This window comes from Thamnophis sirtalis, unplaced genomic scaffold, assembly GCF_051295495.1.
Source record: "Thamnophis sirtalis isolate CommonGarterSnake01/CBP01778 unplaced genomic scaffold, rThaSir2_p1.2 scaffold_9, whole genome shotgun sequence".
NCBI classification, from domain to species: domain Eukaryota; kingdom Metazoa; phylum Chordata; class Lepidosauria; order Squamata; family Natricidae; genus Thamnophis; species Thamnophis sirtalis.
Genome location: NW_028261389.1, coordinates 69889100 through 69906780, shown reverse-complemented (window position 1 = coordinate 69906780; position 17681 = coordinate 69889100). Strand labels below are relative to the sequence as shown.

Here is a 17681-nt window from a genome sequence, read left to right as displayed (position 1 = left end):
ACTATGAAGTTTGTTTCTATTTCATAAGAGCCACTGTCCTATTGCTTTCTCCCAATATAAAATGATATTAAAAACTTCATCATAAAATGAAGCCATATTTACATCCACCATAATAGAATTATGCATTCTGATATTTGGTTTTACTGGCTTAGAAAAATGTTTCTTGGGGACCATCTTCTAAAGCTACACTAGAGTCTAAGTCTCCACAGCCTCTGGTAGAAGTCATGATGCTACATCACTGGTGTGATTTGCTTAGTGACATCATGGCACAGTCCTTTGTCTTCCTAGGATAACTTGAAAGATTTGATAACCTTTTTGAGGTTTAGGAAATCTAAACATCTTTTCAAACTTTCTTCTCCACAGCCGAATTGGAAAACTGAATCCCTATTTGCGTCATCAAAACCACAGTCAGGGGAAAAAAAAAACCTCAACAATTGAACGCAAAAGAGAATTTTCACTCATTAAAAACCAGGAGGAAAATATATAGCCCACTATAGGGAAATTCTCATGTTCTCTATGAATCGTTGTATGTTTATATCTATCTGTCAGTCTCATTGCAAACATATCTACAAAAATGTACAATATAAATCCAGGTAACAGCAATGCAGTAACAATATTTAATAAAATATCAAAAAATATCCTACAGTCATTGGCAAGAGCCTGTGGTTTTAACAAGTCTATCCGGGAGAAGAATTTATTATAGCTGAGGGTTTATTTTATTTTATTTGTTCAAAATAACTTTAAATTTTATTTTACATACTCTAGAACTCAGCCTTAATCTGAATGGGACAAATCCAAATTAAGATGCTGTTTATGGCCATATAAAATAGTCTTTAGCTAGTTTTACTCTGCATTTTTAACTTTCTGTTTGTGGTTTTTAAATTTTGTTAGCTACAATGAGAGCTCGCCATTAACTTTAATCAATCCTATTCTTGCCTGCTCAAACATTTGCTCTTTTCTATCAGGCTCATTCCAAAGTGATAGCGGTATTATTATTATTACCCAATCAATTTAGATAGTGGCTGGGTTCATACTTTCCCCTAGCCTAAGTTTAAACGTGGTTTGCTGAATCAGTTTCAATGTTGGAGTAAGTCAAACAACATGCTGAACTGAAATGTAGTTTGGGCTGGCTTGGTTGAGTTTGGATTTCATGTGATCTTTTATGAAACTCTTTCAATTGGACGAGCCGTGGTGGCACAGTGTTTAGAATGCAGTATTGCAGGCTAATTTTGCTCTCATTGCCAGGAGTTCGATTTTTTTCAATCCTAACCTCAAGGCTCAAGGTTGACTCAGCCTTCCATCCTTCTGAGGTTGGTAAAACAAGGACCCAGATTGTTGGGGGCAATATGCGGACTGTGTAAACCGCTTAGAGAGGGGCTGTGAAGCACTGTAAAGCGGTATATAAGTCTAAATGCTATTGCTATCGCTTCATCTGATCTGGATGAGAGCACATTTATGTTGATGTTCCTAGCAAACCAGCTTTCTCTAGCTGCTAGCAGAAGAGCAATCAATCAGTAATCCACCTCTCCAATTCCCGACACTCCTTACTTGGATCTAATCTAACTCTCACATCCGCCCTTTTCACAGTTCACCAAACTGATCAACACAGAGACTTTCTACTACGGCAGAGTTGTCAAACTCGTGATGACACATTGTCGTCAATTGACATAGCCCAACTTTCCCCCCTTCACTAAACTGGGGGTGGGGGCGTGGCCAGAGCATGACGCATATGGATCGCGGGCACGAGTCTGACACCCCTGTACTAGGGCCATGATGGCAAACCTATGGCATGTGTGCCACAGATGGCATGTGGAGCCCTCTCTGCAGGCATGCAAGCCACATCCAAGCTTGCCCACCAACCAGCTGATTTTTGGGTGTGTTCTGCATGTGGGAGATGCGCGGGGGTTCCATGCACATGCACAGGTGCACATGCACCTCCTGTGCTCCATTTTTGGTGCCAGGAGGCTTCAGGGAGAGCATCCAGAGCCCAGGGGAGGCAGTTTTCAGCCTCCCGGAGGCTCGAAAAAAGCAAAAACGCCCCCCCCATGGTGCAGAAGGCCGAGAGGGTGTACGGGGGAGGGGTCTCACGTGCACATGTACAGGGGGCGTATTGCATTGTGGCTGTGCGCATGTGCGCACAATAGCATGCACATGCACGATTTCGGCATATGAAGAGAAAAAGGTTAGCCATCAGAGTACTAGGACAAGGTTTTCCAACCTCGGCAACTTTTAAGACATGTGAAGTTCAACTCCCAGAATTTCCCCAGCCGGTCATGTTTTAGGGAGAAAATGAAACACAGCGCTATAAATCAAAAGTGTAATGATTAAACCCAAGCATTTGAAAATGACTTTTGCAACAGTTTGCAGGCTAATCTGGTTAATTCCAAATATGCTCCTGGCAAAGAAAAAAAAAATCCTGATTTCAATACACATGTTTGATCTGTGCTTTATACATCTAAAGCCATTCTCTCCTCCCAATCACCTTCTTTTCCCAAAATAAGCCTAACAGAATGTTTTAATTCTCGAACAATTTGAAAGTCAACAAGCAGTAGACACAGTAGGAAAAACTTCATTTCCATAATGAAAAAAAAAATAACCATGTTGCTGGCAGTAGTGATAGAAATTCTTTTGGTTTGGGGCCAAGCATAATAACCCTCATTGGAAGTTTTCACTCTTTTGTAATAAAACACCCTATAATGCAGAAGCAAAAACAGAAGGAAGCAGAAACATAATGACTGACAGAGGAAAATTTCCCTTTTCATTAAGACCACATTAATTATGATTTAGAGACCAAGTGTGGTGCATTGATTGAAGCATCACACTAGAAACTTGGATACCATGAGTTCTAGTCCCACCTTAAACACAAAGGGTGATCTTGGACCAGTCATCTTGCCTCAGCCCAAGGAAGGAGGCAAGGACAAACCATTTTTGAAATATCCTGCCAAGAAAGCTACAGGGATATGTCCATGTAGTTTCTTAGAATAAAAAAATTACTGGATGGAAAGAAAAAACAAAAGTTTAATGACCTGCAACTGAGGTCCGTACCTTGATTTGTAGGACAAGAAGTTTTAAACTTTCATTGGTCAAGCCACTGTGGGATAAGATCTATGCATTTTACAACAGAAGTATGAACATCATATCATAGTCAGGCTGTTGGCTTGAGCTCAGAGCTTGACAGTTTGGTTGCAAATGTTTCATCGCCATTCGAGGAGACATCATCAGTGTGTTTTGAAGTGTGCTCGTCAAAACGCACCGACGATGTCTCATCGAATGGTGATTAAATATTTGCAGTCAAATTGCTAAGCACAGAGCTCAAAGCAAAAGCCTAACTACCAACCCAAGCAGGGGTAGGTTCCGACTGCCATTACAGCCGGTTTGCTCAGGGATGCACCGTGACTTGCTCTGTGCATGCGCAAAAGGCAAAAACAAGATGGTGGCACTTATGGTGCTGCCGAGAGAACCGGTTTGGGGACACCAAGTTACTACTGGTCCGGCTGAACCCGAGCTACTAATATTCAAACACATTTCAACATCATAGTTTGGTCTAGTGCTAAAGGTATGAGCCTAGAAACCAGGAAATCGTCAGTTCTAGTACTGCCTTAGGCATGAAAGCTGACTGGGTGACTTTGGGCTGGTCACTCCATGTCGGCCCAATTCACCTCATAGGGTTGTTGTTCTGGGGAAAATAGAAGAAGGAAGGAGAAGGTATGATCACTGCCTTGAATTATTTGTAAAAAATAATAAAGGTGGGATATAAATAAATACATAAAAATTAATCAACAAAAAGTACATGACGAAGTTTGCTTTAATACTGGCAACAACTGCTGATTAGTTTGTCCGTCCGTCCATCCATCCATCCATCCATCCATCCATCTCAGAACTTGAAATGGCCAATGTTTAATTCCACTGAAACTCAGAAAGGTCCACCTGGAATTGCACGCGCGCACACACACACACACACACACAGTATGCCATACTAAATGCCGTACTGTTTGAAAGATAATTAGAGGAACCCTAAAAAAACATCATTATCTTTTATTATAATAACATATGCTATAATGACATTTCATTGTGTTGGAATGTCACAACATTTCAAGATAAATGGCTGCAATAGCTAAATTAGCAGGTACAGATTTCTTGACTGTTCCTTGGCTCCTTCTGTTAGGGTAAAAGAAAAACCAAAATGAAATGCTAAAAAAAAGGCTCCTATGCTGAATTTTAAGGGATTTAGGAATTCCTTTGGATTAATGTGTATATCTCTCACTAGAAAGCTATTATATACAGTTAGGTAGGCTTATTTGCAAGGAAAAGTCAAAAAGTCATATTTGACCATGTGATCCAAGACTAGATCTTTTATTACGTGGATGTGGCTCCGTCTTGACTATTTTTGAACCCTCTGGAGCCCGTGATAGAGATTTCCACTAAACTGTTGATTTGAATGACGGTACTACAATGCATTTAATTTTTGTTAAAATATTCATGACTGGGAGAGACATGGGAACAAGGTCAGCCAATGAATAGGCATAGCAACTAAGTCAGCCAATGGGAGCTTAAACAGATCTGAGCAGAGAATTGAAACAGAAACTTAAGCAGTCTGCTGCTCTGAGAAGTAAACTAGCAGTCTGCCTGGGCTTGTTTGCTGAAATGAAACTAACTGCTTGTGTTTGCCTGTAACTCTCCTGCCTTGTGTTTATTTGGAAGAACCACCTGTTGGTATTGTACATTTATTCATCTATTACTATGTATATAAAGAAGTTAATGAATCCTGCTGCATCAGTTATCTGTGTGTGCTTCTGGATTTGAATTTATGCAACAAACTCTGACAATTTTTAGATTGCTTATCAAGGTCACAACAGAGTTACAATGCAATGCAATCTAATGTCAGTTAATAAGCTGTCTGAAAATGCACCTAGCTCAAACTGTTCTCTTTTGGTGCATTTCTACTACAGTTTTAATGACGTATGTTCATCACAAAAATTTAAGATTAGGAACCAGATTCAGCTTCCAAAAAAGGGAGGTTTTAGGAATTTGCTTCCCTACCCCAAATTTCTAGCTTTTCTGCTTGATCAAATCTTGTGAAGCAAAAAGTAGAATGGGCAGTTTTCCTGCAGTTGTGATCAGAGTTTATGATCCTGCAGAATACAATTGCTTCATTCTTAACCAACCCAGAGGGAACAATGGAAATTGACTGCATTTTTGTAACGGTGCAAGTAAAATTATTCAGCTGTACAGAATTAACTTCTGAAGGTCACAGATGTAATTTATAGCAGTGTCTGAAATTTTCCAGCCAATCAGACTATTCTGTGTATTTGATTTCCCAATAGCATATACAACCTGACTCCAATTGCATTGTAGTCCGGGCTTGTAGAACTGAGTAATAATTAACTTAAGTTTTCATTAACTTAGCAGTTAGGGGGCACCATTCATATTTCTTTCACAGACAATCATTTGATAAATTAACCCCCCACTCCTCAAATCACACACTTTGACAAATTAAAACAGGAAACAAAGATCTCCAAATTACTTCTGCTTGAATATACAAGATAAGTAAAATAGAGTGCTCACTCTTAAGTATGTGGGTGTCCGTTTCCAGTCTGGATGACACACGATTTTTCACGTACACAATGACTCAAATGGAACCAAAACAATTTCTAACACAAACACCCACTGAACATCTGCAAAACTTAAAAAGAAATCTCTGTCTCAATCCCTCCCCATATACATTTGACACACAACAGTACCTGCAGGCTACACATCAAAAAGTCAAGATAATAATCACACAACAAAAACCTCACCCTTTCCCTAGGGTCTTCGTTGATTCTGCATTGAATATCAGCACCTCAACACTCAATTTCTCCGGAGGTCCTCGCATGATTCCTTTGCTAAACTTTCCCATCTCTTCTTAAAGCTATTTCTCTTTTCCACGTCTCATTTTTTGGAAGCCATTGTTTTCTTAAAGAAGATTGAGAAATTCTGGGACTTGAAGTCCACCATCTTAAAGTTGCTGAGGTTGGAAGACATTGGTTTAAAAAAAAAAGACTTTAAGCAGGTAACTTCCAAGGGGACTAAACAACAGGCAGGAGTGGAAGCTAAAAAGGCGGAGAAGGAATAAAACCAAATCAAGATGGCAACTGCAATCCCAAGACTGAAGACCCATGTCAGGCCTGCAGCCATATTCCTTTTGGATCTTTGGGCTGCCACACTTTCTATTATTCTACTATGCCTTTTCTATTATGGGAAAATGGGAGGGGGGATTGCATGGAGTGAGATGATATGTAGCCAAAACAAAATTCCTTCTAGAAAGCCAAGGTCATCCTTTATCTCTGCACCTCTGCACCTGACCGGACCTGGATGGGTGGAACTGCCAGCATGGCAGTGGAAGATTGGACCTTGTGATGGACTTGTGGGTGTGGGGGAAGATCTTGAACTTTCAACGGGGGGGGGGGGGGGACTGGGAAGTTTTCAGATTCGGGTTTTCCCAGATGTGCCAACATGGCTCTCTTAATAAATTGGAACTTTGAGCAATACTTTGCCTTGGACTTTGATTTAATTTTGGGTGCTATTTGGAATCTTGACACCCCAATCCTTTTACAAACCTCTTGCAACTTCAGTCTCTGGATGGTAGCCAGCTATATCTCTACCTGGATCAGGAAACATTCTCCCTAGAGACTCAGTATAAATCGAAGTCAGGCAGAATCTCTCCTCATCCCCATTATCTCTCTCTCAAGAGCAACAAGCAAGTTAAAGCTCACTCCAGCCAACACCCCAACAAATCTTTGTCAATCCAAGGTTTTTTTTTATTCCAGGATCCACAGGAACAACACAAAAGATCTGCCATGGGATTTCTTCCATAGGGGTTGACCCCAACCCTTCTCAGGTCTGAAGCCCCAGCAGAAGATCAAGGAAAGTGACACCTGGGGCTCTCCTGCAAGATCTACCTCCTTGCTCTGCTTCCGCTATCCACCTGGCCATCCCAGTCCTACCTTCCTCTGGGAGGATGCGACAATCACGGCATTCCAATGTTTGGCTAAAACTAGCAAACCAGTCGTTACAAAGATGCCAAGGGAATCAAAGCTTTTCTCCACAAGTTACTTTTATCCACCCCACTTGCTCTGGAGTCCTGCTTCTCAGCAGGAAGCAAACTCTTAGCTAATACCAAACATCCGAACAAGGCAGTACTTAAATGGGAAGCTGTGTGGTAGGCTGAAAAGTCAAAAGGAACATCTGGAGAGGCCAGTTGGCCCATCTGTATGATTGCTAAGAATTTAGAATTTTAGAATTTAGAATTTAATAGAATTTGTATGCCGCCCAATCCCGTGGGACTCTGGGCGGCTTACAGAGCAAGATAAAACATTTAAAAATTCAAAAATAAAAATACAGTTGTTAAAATTACACACCATCCATTCTATCTAAGTGGGGCTGGACATTAATCAACAGCCCCAGGCCTGCCGGAACAGCCAGGTATTGGTGGCTTTTCAGAAGGCCGAGAGAGTGGGAAGGGTCCGGATCTCTACAGGTAGATCATTCCACAGGACCAGCGCAGCAGCAGAGAAGGCCCTCCCCCGAGGGGCCGCCAGCCGGCATTGTCCGGCCGACGGCACCCGGAGGAGGCCCAACCTGTGAGATCTTATTGGTTGTTGGGAGGTATGTGGCAGAAGGTGGTCTCTCAGGTAGCCAGGTCCTAAACCATGTAGGGCTTTAAAAGTAACGACTAGCACCTTGAAGCGCGTTCGGAGACCAATAGGGAGCCAGTGCAGCTCGCGGAGGATGGGTGTAACATGGGTGTATCTAGGTACACCCAGTATCGCTCGCGCGGCTGCATTCTGGACCAACTGTAGTCTTCGAACACTCTTCAAGGGCAGCCCCATGTAGAGCGTGTTACAGTAATCCAGTCTTGAGGTGATGAGGGCATGAGTGACCATTTGAACACGGCATGGACACCAAGGTTCCACCACAAAATCGCAGAGGACAAAATCGCGCTCGATGAAAGCGCACATTTGACGTCATCACAGCGCGACGAAACCATTGCGCTGTGATCGAAAAATGTAAAAATAAAGCTAAAACCTTACCCTAACCCCCCCAAACCTAACCCTAAATCTAACGCTAAACCTAACGCTAACCCTTAACCTAACGCTAAACCTAACACTAACGCTCTAAACCTAACCCTAACCCTTAACCTAACCCTAACCCTAACCCTTACCTTTATGTGAATCGGCTTGCTTTAATTTTAATTTTATTTCAATTTTTAATTTTTTCCGTCGCGCTGTGATGTCGTCACATGCGCGCTTTCGTCGAGCGCGATTTTGTCCTCCGCGCTTTTGACGGGTCACGGACACCAACACGAAGCACAAGGAACCCATTTCGACTCAAGGAAGACTACTTTGCTCTCTGGCACAAGGGAAACACCTAAAAAAAAGTCAGTCTCTCTTTACAGACATGATTTGCCAATTCTGTGTTAGCTTCAGTTGCACATTGAAAACAGACTGCTGCTCATCCATCTGTGGCAAATAAACTGTTTCCCCAAGCCACTGAGCCAGGTAGCTTACAGAATTGCAATTTCTTTGGAACCATTCATGCCTTGCAAATAATAAAAGACTGCAATGGGTGACTGCCCTTTTTCTTTCTCTTTGTGTACTCATGTTTCTAGTAAACACTTTTTTCAGGTCTTTGTATTTTCCCAAAATACTGGAACAGAATAGCCTCAGGAGGCCACACAAGGCTTCATCATAGATCCTTGTTGACTGCAAATCAATGCTGCGTGATGCAAACACCAGTCAGAAATTCGGGAGCTAGCGGAATCCTTGACATCTGGGGCTCTCTGAGCAGATGTTGAAGCCCAGGTTCCTCCTTTCAAACCATGCTATGCAATTCCATGTACAAGGGGGGAGACACTTCCATTAAATAAACTTGTTAACTTCAAATAGAAGAGGCATCTCTGCAACTCTCCTATATTCATTCTAGCAATTCAGAAATGTAAGGCATGTTAAAAAAAAATTATCTTGAGCAAGAGAGTGAGAGAAAGTACACAGCACATGAATTTGACTACCTGGTTGATGTTTATAGATCTTGAAAAGAATCAAGCAGAGTAAGAGTTGGAGTTGGATAAGAGCTGAATAAGAGTTTGATTAGAGACACTGGGAAATCCCGGGGGCCAAAACCAAATTTGGGACATGAAAAGAGCATCTCATGGTTTCATGAGATTGATTTTATTTTTATTTTATTATTATTTTTATATTGTAGTATAAATGGAATGGAATGGAATGGAATGGAATGGAATAGAATAGAATAGAATGATAGAGTTGGAAGGGACCTTAGAAGTTTTCTAGTCCAACCAGCTCAGGCAGGAAACCCTATACAATTTCAGGCAAATGGTTATCCAACATCTTCTTAAAAACTTCCAGTGTTGGGGCATTCACAACTTCTGAAGGCAACTTTTGTTCCACTGATTAATTGTTCTAACTTTCAGGAAAATTCTCCTTAGTTCTAGCATGCTTCTCTCCTTGATTAGTTTCCACCCATTGCTTCTTGTCCTGCCTTCAGTTGCTTTGGAGAATAGCTTGACTCCCTCTTCTTTGTAGCAGCCCCTGAGATATTGGAAGACTGCTACCATGTCTCCCCTAGTCCTTCTTTTCATTAAACTAGACATGCCCAGTTCCTGCAACTGTTCTTCATATGTTTTTGCCTCCAGTGTCCTGCCCTTCTGCTTGATACCTACCAGTAAAATTGATCAATCAAGATAAATTAAAAAGAAAATTAAAATCAATCTCATGAAACCAATGAACAGTTAAAACTTGGGTAGAAGAGATGTATTTTTGCCATTTTTCTAAACAGGGGAAAGACCTGCCCCCATCAGATCCTCGAGGAAAGAAAGAACCCTCGACTCCATTTGACTGAAGTGATAGGTTCTTTTACTAAAGATTGTTGGTTGCAGTAAAATCAGGCTAGAAGTAAGTTTCCCATGCAAAAGGTTACAATTTTTTCTCCTCATCCCAGCCCTCTCCCCATGACCAGTTCATCTTCAGCCAATGAAGAGCCACATAGGTGTTTTGAGAATCACGGAGATGCTTGGGGCAATCCACATTCCATTCTCAGGGTGCTTGGCCTTGACTATGGGCAAAGCTGGTTCTGTACTTCTCTGCTCTTCATCAAGCAGTCATTCCTCCCTCCCTATTTCCCATCACATCCCCATGCATGTTTATAGCCCATTTGTCCAATTTAATGAAAAGAAGGACTGGGGGAGACATGATAGTAGTGTTCCAATATCTCAGGGGCTGCCACGAAGAAGTGGGAATCAAGCTATTCTTCAAAGCACCTGAGGGTAGGACAAAAAAGCAATGGATGGAAACTAATCAAGGAGAGAAGCAACTTAGAACTAAGGAGAAATTTCCTGACAGTGAGAACAATTAATCAATGGAACAACTTGCCACCAGAAGTTGTGAATGCTCCAACACTAGACGTTTTTAAGAAGAGATTCGATAACCATTTGCCTGAAATTGTATAGGGTCTCCTGCCTGAGCAGGGGGCTGGACTAGAAAACTTCTAAGGTCCCATTCCTACTCTCTTATTTTGCTATTCACTCCCCCCCTCTCCCTCCCTCCCCCTCCCTGCACACACACACACACACACACACACACACACACACACACACTCCTCTGTCATTGGTGGCATCATATCAACTTTTCAAGCAGGGGGTTGGACTAGAAGACCTCTAAGGTTCCTTCCATCTCGGTTATTCTGTTCTGTTCAGCGCCTTCACAGAAATAGACCATATTTGATGGTACCAAAAGCTGATGAGAGATCCTGGAGAATGTGTAGGGCTTCACTTCCCTCGCCCAGTTTTAACACAGATCATCCACCCAAGGCACCAAATTACCATCTCCCAGTGGAAACCCTGATTAGAATGAGCTCAGATAATCAGCTTCTAGAACGGCAAGGTCAGCATTTGCTCAATTTGCTCAATCCCCAAATAGAATTTTCTTGACCTAGAATTGCAAAGAACCTCTGAGAGTTTTCATTAGAGGCCTTATCGCTGGCTCCTTAAGCAAGTAAGAATACATTCCATGCTCCAGAAGTATTGATTATGGCTTTTAACCAGAGGGCCGGTGTCAACCATGGTCAATTTAATTAGCGGGGAGGGAAAGGGTCAAGCAAACAAGTGGTCCTGGGGTGTCAGGATGGTGGCTGTGAGAGGGCCTTCCACAATCGTGGCCAACTCTTTGATCAGCCAACAGACACCCTGATCTGAAAAAGTTCCATAGGAACAGGAACGACGACAGCCTAAGTTTCCTCTAACTAAGATTAGACCTAATTCTAGAGAGTGGTTTGTGTCTCATCTTTTTTACCTTTGCCTGCAAGAAACAATGAAAATGTTTCTTTTCCATATGACAAAAAGACTGTGTATCTGGTTTTACATATCAATCAATCAAACAAACAAACAAACAATCAGAATAGAGCTGGAAGGGACCTTGAATTGAATTGAATTTTATTATTTGTATGCCGCCCTTCTCCAGGAAGGACTCAGGGCGGCGAACAATTCAAAAAAGGAAAAGGGGGAACATAAAACAGAATACAGATAATTAAAATAAGCAAGAATCACGCAACCATACAAGTCGAGAGTGGAGGGAATTCATCAATCCCAGGCCTGCCGGCAAAGCCAGGTTTTGACGGCTTTTCGGAAGGCCTGGAGAGAGGTGAGGGTCCAAATCCCTGCGGGGAGTTCGTTCCAGAGGGCCGGAGCTGCCACAGAGAAGGCCCTCCCCCGGGTAGTAGGGTGGCATTGGCTAGTAGATGGAACCCGGAGGAGGCTAACCCTGTGTGATCTAATGGGTCTTTGGGAGGTAATTGGCAGCAGGCGGTCTCTCAAGACCTCTTGGAGGTCTTCTAGCTCAAGCAGGAGACCCTATATCAGTGATGGCTAACCTTTACGTCCTCACGTGCTGAAAATGTGTCTACGTACGAGACAGCACGCCTGTGCGTGCCCACACCCATAATGCAATGCATGCATGACGCACACATGTGGGCCTCTCCCCCCTGTGCATGTGAGCACAAACCCCTCGTGCTCCCCCATCTCCTTGCACATGCACATGCACCCCCACTGCGGCCCATTATGGGCCTAGCAGGCCTTCCCAAAGCCTCCTGGGACCAAAAACGGGCCATCCGGGTGGCTCACCACACTCCCTGCAACCTGTTTTGGGCATAGCAGGCCTCCCTAATGCCTCCTGGGACCAAAAATGGGGTGCGGGGGGGGGCACACCACCACCCTGTGCATGCGCACATGACTCCCGCATGCATGGCAGACACCCGATGCGGGGGGGCGCATACGCGATAGACCTGAGCTGGGCAATGGCTCACATGCCATAGCTTAGTCATCACGGCCCTGTATCATTATAGGCAAGTCACTGTCCTGTCTCTTCTTTAAAACCTCCAGTGATGAAGCACCCACAATCTCTTCCACTGATTAATTGTTGTCACTATATATTAACTGCAGCTAGAATTGTATTTGCGCAACAATGGAAAAATGATGAAGTACCGTCAGATGAGAGTGTAATTAAGAAAATATGAGAATGCGCAGAAATGGACAGATTAAAACTCATTATTAAGGGTAAAGAAGAGACTGAATATTTCTTGACGTGGGATATGTTCTACCAATGACTAGGCAATAGAAACAGAAGTTAGAAAGGAGGAGATATAAAAAAGAGGAAATGTTAATGTGGAGAGATACACTTTGAGATACACTCCTCAATGAAAGAATCAGACCTGAAGAAGCTTCTTGGATGAGAAGCAAAACATCTCATAGGGAAAAAAAACCCCAGAAAATCCAGTTGCCTCTTGAAAAAGCACCTTTGGGTCCTCCAGCTAGCCCCATCTATCGTACCTTGCAGGAGAGTATGCTCTGGGATAGGCAGGAGTTGGCATCTGTGGAGACACAACTGAAGAAACTCACTCTGGTCTCCAGTGTAAGGCCCCATATCCTGCTTGAAAACTGCCTGCATGAACTTCTAGCTAAAGGTTTCCCTCGCACATATGTGCTAGTTGTTCCCGACTCTAGGAGCCGGTACACATCTCCGTTGCAAAGCCGAAGAGCCAGCGCTATCCGAAGACGTCTCCATGGTCATGTGACTGGCATGACTAAACACCGAAGACGCACGGAGCACTGTTACCTTCCCACCAAAGGTGGTTTCTATTTTTCTACTTGCACTTTTACATGCTTTCGAACTGCTAGGTTGGCAGAAGCTGGGACAAGTAACGGGAGCTCACTCCATTACGTGGCGCTAGGGATTCGAACTGCCGACCTTTCTGATTGACAAGCTCAGCATCTTAGCCACTGAGTCCCTCATGATCTTACCATATTCTACCAACCCAGTGTGCTGGGCTATCCATTTAATATATTCATTAAAGTTATAGCACCTCTTTTCTCCAGAACAAGAGGAAGCTTAGATGAGGATTTCCCTTTCGGTCATCAACTCAACAACTCTGTAAGGTAGACTGGGCTGAAAGAGATATGTAGCTGGTTGCAAATAGTGCAGAGAACTTATGAATCTGACATTAGACTTTGAACCGCCTGCTGCCAATTACCTCCACCAGACCGATTAGATCCCACAGACTAGGCCTCCTCCGAATTCCATCCGCTGGCCAGTGTCGACTGGCAACTACCCGGAGGAGAGCCTTCTCTGTGGCTGCTCCGACCCTCTGGAACGAACTCCCCGTGGAGATTCAAACCCTCACCACCCTCCAGGCCTTCCGCAAAGCCCTTAAAACCTGGCTGTTCCGACAGGCCTGGGGCTAAAGAACCGTTGCCCCTATCTCGAATGGTATGATTGTTGCGCTTTTAAATTATGTATTGTTGTGTTGTTTGTCAAATTGTTTGTATCCCCCCTTCCCTTGTTTTGAGTTGTGAGCCGCCCTGAGTCCCCCTCGGGGGAAAAGGGCGGCATACAAATGAAATAAACAGTTAAACAGTTTACTGACCCTTCACCACCATGCCACTTTATTTCGCTCATTAATTCAAGATTCATGTAGATCAGGGGTAGTCAACCTTTTTATACCTACCGCCCACTTTTGTATCTCTGTTAGTAGTAAAATTTTCTAACCACCCACCGGTTCCACAGTAATGGTGATTTATAAAGTAGGGAAGTAACTTTACTTTATACAATTTATAAAGCAGAGTTACAGCAAACTCCTACCGCCCACCATGAAAGCTGGAACCCCCACTAGTGGGCAGTAGGGACCAGGTTGACTACCACTGATGTAGATCATAAACCAGAAAAAGAGGTCAAAGAAGATGAGGAGACAACGAAGAAAATAACATTGACTGGTGAATTAAACCAGGGAGGAAATATATCAAGAGAGTCAAAAAGAGAATTGGAGATACAGGAGGATACCTTTGAAAGGGAGATAGGGGCCTGGGCAGAAATTCTGGAAACTAGGCAGTGGAGAAGGGTAGAGGGTGCAAAAATACTCAGACTGAACAGCCAAGAAGCAGATGTAGAAAAAGATAAAGATCTTAGAGAGGAATATGAGACAAGTCAAAAAGGAAGAAAAAAAACCATAGCAATTAAAGTATAGAAGTGAGCAAGAGATGATAGATGATTTTTCGCTTTTGGTATTGTTTTGCTTTGCTTCTCATTTCCTCTCTTTCCTTTCCCTTTTTTTTTTGTAGGTAGATGACATGATTAGAAATTAGGTAGGATAGAAAGTAAAAGCTTTTTTTAACAAAGGATGACACAATTAAAAGTTAGAATAAGCAATAGAAATAAGAGAAAAGGGGAATATTAGTGTATACACTTATATGTAATAAAATAAGAGAAAAACTTGGAATAATCGAATAATGACAAACTGCAACTTTATATAAATATATATTACCATTAGAAATATATTAGTTGGTTGAAAGTAATAACTATGACTAATGTTTTATTTCTATTAGAAGGTATGACATTCAGATGCCACACTGTTCACATCTTAATAGGTTTGTAAAAATATAAAATAAAAAATAGAAAACTTTTAAAAATAGGGGGTCAATTCACAAAGTCTTTTCTACTACTGGGTTTCCCCGAAAATAAGACAGGGTCTTATTTTCTTTTGACCCCCGAAATAAGTGCTTGGTATTATTTTCGGGGGGGGGGGGTCTTATTATTTTTGAGGTGCAGGAAGCAACGAGTGTGGTCACCTCATGGCTGCTGCTGTGTTGCAATATTTTCAGGGAGGGCTTATTTTGGGGGGAGGGCTTATTTTAGCGCATACGCTCAAAAGTCCGATTGGGCTTATTATCTGGGGGAGGTCTTGTTTTCAGGGAACCAGAGTATTGAGCTCAATGTATAATCTTTCCAGTTGGACAAGCTTAGTTCCAGGAGGTTATCCACTCACAAACCCATCCAAATCCTAAGCAACCTGACCTTGCAGGGCTCCACTTCCAATTCTTAAATGAGCCTCCAACCAGCCAAGGCTCCAAGCAGCCTTGACTTTTCAAAGCAACCGCATCCTTTCCTACGATTGCCTTGCTGCAGGCAGGTCAGTCTCCTACTTCTGCACCTGGAAGCTAATCGGAATAGAGGTGGAAGGGACCTTCTGGTCCAACCCGCCGCACAGGCAGAAGACCCTATATACAAGTGATGGCTAACTTTTTTGTCTTTGCATGCGGAAAGTATGTGCAGGCGCGCCCCCACCCATAATGCAATGCATGTGTGATTACCCCCCCCCCATGCATGCATGCGGGACCCCTGCTTTCCCTGCTCCCCGCACCTGCGCCCTGTTTCGCTCTGCATGGCAGACCTGAAAATCAGCTGACCAATAGCAATAGCAGTTAGACTTATATACCGCTTCATAGGGCTTTCAGCCCTCTCTAAGCGGTTTACAGAGTCAGCATATTGCCCCCAACAACAATCTGGGTCCTCATTTCACCCACCTCGGAAGGATGGAAGGCTGAGTCAACCTTGAGCCGGGTGGGATTTGAACCGCCGAACTGCAGATAACAGTCAGCTGAAGTGGCCTGCAGTACTGCACCCTAACCACTGCGCCACCTCGGCTCCTAGGTGAGGTGGCGCGTGCGGTGCGGTGGAGCTGAGCTTGGACGAGGGCCTGCGTGCCTGGAGAGATAGCTTCACCATCATGGCTATATACCATTTCAGACAAATGGCTGCGCAGTCTCTTTACAATCTTCAGTGATGGAGCCCCCTACAACTTCTTGAAGGCAAATTGTTCCAAGGGAAGCTCTTTCTGGAAAGGCATCCCAGAGCCTGGCGCCAAACCCCTCCTTGCACCTTGCCCCCCTCCCCTCTTTGGGTTTCCAATCCCACATAGCTGCATCCATTAGACAAGGAAGGATGGATGGGAACTGACCAAGGAGAGATTCCAACTAGGAATAAGGAGAAATTTCCAGACAGTGAGAACAATCCACCCATGGAACAGAAGTTGCCTTCGGAAGTTGTGGGAGCTTCACTACTGGAGGCTTTCAAGAAGAGACTGGACTGCAATTTGTCAGAAATGGTGTAGGGTCTCCTGCTTGGGTGGGGGTTGGACTAGATGACCTCCAAGGTCCCTTCCAACTCTGTTAATCTGTAAGGCTCCCCCAAAGGGCGCCGGAGGGGGGGGGCTGCAGCCGACATCGACAACCTGCGAGAAATTACGAAGCCGAGCCCAACCCCTCCAGCAAGGGGAAGAAGGGGAAAAATGTGTCCGGGCCTTCTGTCTGGTCCAGCACTAGCGCCACTGTCCCGGGATTTCCCCGGGGTCTCCCTTCCAAATCCCAGCCGGCCCAGCCCCTCCCCTCCCGCGCGCTGAACTGAAGTCCAGCTCTGCAGCCTTCGGAGGGGAAGCCGCGCCGCTCCATCGCCGGCAACCGCTGGAACCGGCCGGCTTCGACCCGCAGAGAAGCAGCCGAAGGAAGCCGAGAGCCGCCGCCCCCCTCCCCGAAACCTTCCCCCCATCACCACCTCCAGCCTCCTCCCGCTCACCTTGGGCGAGGGGCGGCCGCGACCACCACCCTCTGCTTCCTGCGCGGGGCGGCGGCGGCGACCCCCAGGGCTCCCTCACTCGCCGCTCTCCTCCGCACCGCTCGGCCTCGAAGGACCCAGAGAATCCTTCCCGGGGGGCGCGGGAAATCCACCGGGCAGCCGCATTGGCACCCCGGTGGAACCCGGGACTCCACGGCGCGGCGACGGCAGCAGGAGGTGGAGCTGGAGACCGGAGGGCGAGCCGGACTCAGGCGCTGCGCAAGCGGGCGCCGCCGCCGCCGCTGCTGCTGGCGCCCCCCTTGCTATCTTCCGCTGCCATTTTAGTCCCCCCCGGCCGCGGGGTGCTTGGCCGGGGGCGGGGCGGCCGCGGAGCGCCGAAGGGCGGCGGGGCAGCGCTCTCTTCCTTCCTTCCTTCCTGCCGGCCGGCCGAGATGCGCCGGTCCGGAGGAGGAGGAGGAGGAGGCGGGCGGGGAGGGTCCGCGCGCTAAGGGGAGGAGGCCCCCGGCGGCGCTCGGACCCCGCTTCGGGCTCCCCAAGGTCACCAAGCGTCCCTCGGCGATTTCCGCCACTCCTCGCTCTGTGACGGAGCAGGTGCGGAAAGCCGCCCGAGGGGGGGGGGAGAAAGCGGAGGAGGGGGGCTGCTGTGGGAGGGGGTGTCCCTCGCTTCGCTCGCCCTGTAGGGGTGACCGGAGAAGAGACGGGGGGGGGGTGTCCCTGTAGCTCTGGCGGTGT

At 45.2% G+C, this 17681-nt stretch overlaps 1 protein-coding gene across 3 annotated transcripts in view; it reads right to left on the bottom strand.

Moving 5' to 3' along the window:
- The window catches only part of PRR5 (proline rich 5), a 100169-nt gene extending 82929 nt beyond the window's left edge, over positions 1-17240 (bottom strand). The window contains exon 1 of one of the 3 annotated variants that reach the window (XM_087722218.1): positions 16950-17240. The gene's annotated coding sequence lies outside the window, so the exon portion shown is untranslated. The remainder of the gene's footprint in view (positions 1-16949) is intronic. The other 2 variants (XM_087722217.1, XM_087722216.1) reach the window with 2 other exon arrangements.
- Between the last annotated feature and the right edge of the window lie 441 nt (positions 17241-17681).